Here is a 5,806-nt window from a genome sequence, read left to right on the forward strand (position 1 = left end):
CCCAGCCAGTGTTACTGAAGTGTCTCTAGGCCATTCCCAAAGGGAGGAAATTAGCATGTTCTAATGCACAGTAGAATTGTAAATGGGCTGATTTGTCAATGTCATGCTCATAACTGTGCCGGAACAACATAGGGGGAACTGCTGCTTTTTCTTTCCTCATCCTTACCATCGTCATTTTCCTCAACTTCTTTTGTATCTTTGTCACTCTCTTGTGAACTGCTATTTTCGGGGTGCCTTGATAGTCGAAGGAGACTGTGCTGTTGAGGCTAGAGAGGTGAGCAGAGTAAGCCTGATTCCCCATTTGAACTTCTCTGTTGACATCCATCCCTTGGAGGTCATATGACCTTATGCAGTTGTGAGCACCGTAAAACGTTGCCAAAACTAGACAGTACAAACTCCCCTTACTTCTCTTTGCCTCTGCGGACTGTCCTAGACCACAGTTGTCATCAGGTCTATCTTTATACTTTATACTTTGTGTCTGTTTGTGTGACCAAGAAGGTATTCGAGTCTCCTCTTGCTCATCTCAGAAAGCATACTAGTCCTACGTTGTTATACCAAGTTCTTCCAGTGCAGGGTATAAACAAGTTTTTCACTTTTTAAACAAATACTGTACGCCAACTCCCTGTGTCTAACAGATCAAAAGGAGGTTTTACGGCAGTTGCAACACAATAAGGTCATATAAGCGCCGAAGATTAGAGGTGTTTCAAGAGAGTAATAAAAATAAAATAGAAGGAGGAGAGATCAGGACAATAGATGTTTGATAGGAAAGAAGAAGCAAATCACACCAGAGCACCCACCAACCACCCACTGATATATATATCAGAAAGCATTCTAGTACTAGTAGTACACTACGTTGTTATACCAAGTTCTTCCAGTGCCAGGTATAAACAAGTTTTCCACTTTTTAAATAAATACTGTAGGCCGACTCCCTGTGTCTTACAGAGGTCGTGCACCTGAGCTCCCAGATTTACATCCGCACGTTGAAGAATGTGGATTTTAAAAATAGTTTTAGTAAAAGTTTTACGGCACTTGCAACACAATAAGGTCATATATAAGTGCCGAAGATTAGAGGTGTTACAAGAGAGTAACATACACACAAAATAGAAGGAGGGGAGATAAGGACGATAGATGTTTCATGGGAAAGAAGAAGCAAACCACACCAGAGCACCCGCCAACCACACAGTGACAAACACTGCTGGACACACACAACAACACACACAGAACAACACAGAACAACACACACAGCAGGACACACACAACAACACACACAGAACAAGAACACACTTTAACACCAACATCAACACTCAGTGAAAAGTCCACCATCACAAATTTGATTTGTCGTTTGCTTTAATGGTAGGACAAAGTATGACATGTGTTCGGTTGATGTCTTCCTGAACCCCCCCCCCCCAAAAAAAACAACAACAACCCAACCCTCTGCCAAAGTGGACACAGCCCTACTACAAAAAACGGATCCCCTTTTCTCATCTTCTTCATCAACTCCACTACTTTCTGAGTACAACAACTAGCAAGACAAATTAACCCAAAGTCAAATAAACAGCCACCAGTCCGTAACATTAACAAATTTTTCTCAAAAAGATTAAAGATAAATCTAGATTTAAAAAACGAAAAAACCAACCCAAAACAATTCCACCATCTTTTGGGTAGGCTTATACTTTTTCTCCTGGTACAAAAAGAATTAACAATACCAGTGTCAGTCTACCTTTACTTTTTTTCCTGTCATAAAAAGAATGTACATGATCAGTGTCAGTCTACCTATACCTTTTCTCCTAGTATAAAAAGAATGTACATGATCAGTGTCAGTCTACCTATACCTTTTCTCCTAGTATAAAAAGAATGTACATGATCAGTGTCAGTCTACCTATACCTTTTCTCCTAGTATAAAAAGAATGTACATGATCAGTGTCAGTCTACCTATATCTACAAGAACTTGAATAAGCTCAATGAGCAAAAAAACAAACCAAACCCACTTACAATACAAAAACATTTCTAGTTTCAAGACACGCACTAAGACCATTTGACAAAAAGTTCAACAAGATATTTATATATAGACGATTGAAAATATCTAAATCAACAGTGGTCAAAGTCATCTTTTGACAAACCAATTATAAGAGAAAAAAAAAAATTTATTTGATGGAAATTTTCAGGCAAAAGTACAGCTATTACACCAACGATATATTCGCCCACCTTCAAGAAAGACTTCTTTTGTTCGAAAACAAGGGAAAATAATGTCACACACAGAAACTGACTACATGTTTTCCATTTCACCTGGCCAATAATAATTTACTCAGAAGTTTGAGAGAAAAAAAAAAAAGAAAAAAAAAAAAGGATACTCGAAACTCGATACATTTCTATACAAAATAAACAATACGTTCATTTAGTACAAGAGGTAACATGATCTATAGGATAATTTTGCTATTCCGATCACCATCATGAAAGGCAAAGACAAAAAGTATTATATGAGAAGCACAATTTTCACATTGCACTTTTTGAGTCCAAATAAAAAAAAAGGTACTTTGTACAAGTACAGACATCTACATGCAATCAATCTGCACATGAAGTAATTCACAAAAATAACACATTCAATCACACCAACAAACCCCTCCCTCCCTCCCCCCCTCCCTCCCTCACCCTCCCCACCATCTCACTGACAAAAACAACGTTTACCATCGCAAACATGGAATGAACTTGTGTCAGTTTTTCTTTTTTAGTTTTCGCCACGGACAAAACAAACCAAAAAACCCCCAACAAAAACACCAAAAAACCCTTAAAAAAGAACCATACTGAAACAAATGACCCCCAAAACCCAGGCTCACAGAAACAGAAAATTGTACGTGCTCCCCTCGCACACAACAAGAGCCCCCTCAACAAACAACGCATTCACTTTCTCATATTATTGCAAGACATTTCCTTAAATTATAAGCACATAGATATATATATATCTTGTATTATGATACAGAAACGTAAAAGCTCACCAAAAAAAAAGAAAAAAAAAAAGGTGTGTGTATAGAGTCCAGCACAGCTCATGTCTACACGCTTGCACATTCCGTCCAGACCAAATCACGGCAAGTTAAAGCATGTGCAGAACATAGGAGCATGCCCCCCCCCCCCCTCTCTCCCCTGTAACAGTAGTGTACCCACACCTCAACTCCGGTGGAGACATACGCTACTTTTTGTTTTTTAGCACACTGGCACTCTCTACTCTGACCCCAAAGGTTATTTGTGAAGTAAAGAGAGTATGCTTCTGCAACGCAAAAATAAAAAGATTACAAAAAATCAAGAGCTACAATAACCCACCTGTTTCGATAGTTCCTTAACGCAAACACGCCCATCACATTTCTCGATAGTTCTTAATACAAACACTCCCATCACATTTCTTGACAGTTCTTAATACAAACACTCCCATCACATTTCTCGATAGTTCTTAATACAAACACTCCCATCACATTTCTTGACAGTTCTTAATACAAACACTCCCATCACATTTCTTGACAGTTCTTAAAACAAACACTCCCATCACATTTCTCGATAGTTCTTAATACAAACACTCCCATCACATTTCTCGATAGTTCTTAATACAAACACTCCCATCACATTTCTCGATAGTTCTTAACACAAACACTCCCAACACATTTCTAGATCATTCTGAGAGGACAAACAAAAGCAAGATTCTGTTCTTCCCCCGCTCTGACCGTGTCAGCTTTCCTCGGAGTACACACGTAGCATGCACATCAATAATTTCCCCTCATTTCTTTCCCCGGCAAAATTCCCCTCCTCAGTAAGCAACCTGAATGTTCCCCCGGGAGCTCAAAACAAGAAATAACATTTTTCAAAAGTGACAACAGACAACAAAATGTTACTATCATCCAACCATCACAACAAAATGTTACTATCATCCAACCATCCTGTACAAATTTCATGACATTAAAAAAAAATAAAAATGAGAGCCAATAGTGAATGCATTAACACGTACAAACCCACTCGCCGGAAGCTGAAGGTTTCAGCCACAGCTACACACAACTACAGCAACTTTTCACAACGACACACACACAACGACACTGGTACGTCCAAGACTTGCGTCTTCCTTCACACGATTTCTTTCCACCCACAGTTCACTCTCTCTCCTTATCTTTGTCGTCTCTCTAACATAAACACGACTCAATGCCGCAACTTGCAACAGGAAGATGAACTACAATAAGAACAACTATAATAAGATGAACTACATTAAGAAAAAAACCCTTTCTGTTTCTCAAAGACAAATCAGTGGCCATTATCAGAAACAAACAGTAAATCTCATAGGTCTACCAGATTTAAAAAATCAAATTAATTATCTTTACTTTAACGAAGCATCGTTCTTGGCCTTATTATTATCATCAATTCCGTGACTCTCAATTCCTCTTTCCTTTCCCAAACACCTTTCCCTTCTGTCCTAGTCCCTGGCCACATAACCACCCAACTGTCGAGTACCACGGACCCAAGCCCTGCACCCACACAAGACAAAGCCTGGACAAATCATGCCACCACTATTACCCTACTGACAAACGCCACTAATCTGTGAACGGCACGATCACCTCACCGCACGGAGCAACACACGCACTGGTCCGCGACGTGGAACAAAGAGGGGACAAAACGACGACACGATGAGCATTAGGATCAAAGTCAAAATGTTACAGCCACAGAACCCGGCAAAACACTCGATCCACACACACACACACATTCACAAAACTCTCGCATGTTCCATCAAGCTTCTTCACTTGGTCTCAGGTTAAAGGTCAACACACTTGTTTTTTTTCAACTATAAAAACAAGACTCGACCCACCAACAAGGCGGGAGAGAGAGAGAGAGAGATAAGGAGAGAGAGAGAGGGGGGGGGGTGTAAGTGTCTACAACCAAGGCTGCCGCACCTACGAAAAACACACGACACCAAAGTCAAGGACACGATCTGTCCAGACATCAGTCGGGACAGAAACTCGACACTCTGTGTCAAGCAACAGCTCCTTTCACGACATTAAAAAAATTGATCAATTAACCGAGAGGACACAAATAAGTGAGGAAACAAAAACGACGAGGCAAAAACCAAAATTGTCTCGGCACAACAGAAAATGGGGCAGGCGTAAAAATCACAAGACGCTGGAGCGCGCAGTGGACACACACACGAGGACAGAGAGAAGAATATGTATGCAGTAATATCCGAGCCGTACAATACGACAGGCTTCTCACCTGCTGCTTGGCTTCAAGTTCAACGGGTAGCATAAATAAGGAAAAAACATCACCCCATCCAAAAATCAACAAAAATCAACGAAAAACAAAACAAAAACCCACCACTCCCAGTTTGCTCAACCAGCCACCACGAACCTCTCTCATCGTCCGTACTCCTCGCGGAAATATTGATGTAAATGGTCATGTAACAGAGAGAGAGAGAGAGAGAGAGAGAGAGAGAGAGAGAAGGGGGGGGAGAGAGAGAGAGAGAGAGAGAAAGAGGGGCGCTTGGGAGAGGGGTTGAGGGAGAGAGAGTCAGGGGAAGAGATTGGGAGATAGAGGGAGTGACAGAGAAGAACGTTGGGAGGTTGGGATTGAGAAAAAGAAAGAGAGGCCAAAAAATGTGTGGGAGAAAAAAGGGAGGAAGAGGGGGAGGGGATAGGGAGTTACAGTTTGTCGAAAAGGAAACAAATAGAGACAAAAACAAAACAAAAACAAAAACAAAAAAATACAGAGGAAAAAATAGTTAAATTAAAGACAGGAAAGATACACAGTGATAAAGTTAATAAAGAGTGTGTGTGTGAGAGAG

General features: G+C 40.5%; 1 long non-coding RNA gene across 1 annotated transcript; it reads right to left on the reverse strand.

The window, feature by feature from the left end:
* Positions 1 to 1,310: 1,310 nt before the first annotated feature.
* Positions 1,311 to 5,487, reverse strand: LOC106013929. The gene is made up of 2 exons (XR_001185486.2): positions 1,933 to 5,487; positions 1,311 to 1,879 (listed from the first exon to the last, which is right to left on the reverse strand). It is a non-coding gene; the product is annotated as an uncharacterized LOC106013929 (long non-coding RNA).
* Positions 5,488 to 5,806: the final 319 nt, after the last annotated feature.

Source organism: Aplysia californica, unplaced genomic scaffold, assembly GCF_000002075.1.
Source record: "Aplysia californica isolate F4 #8 unplaced genomic scaffold, AplCal3.0 scaffold01548, whole genome shotgun sequence".
NCBI lineage: Eukaryota > Metazoa > Mollusca > Gastropoda > Aplysiida > Aplysiidae > Aplysia > Aplysia californica.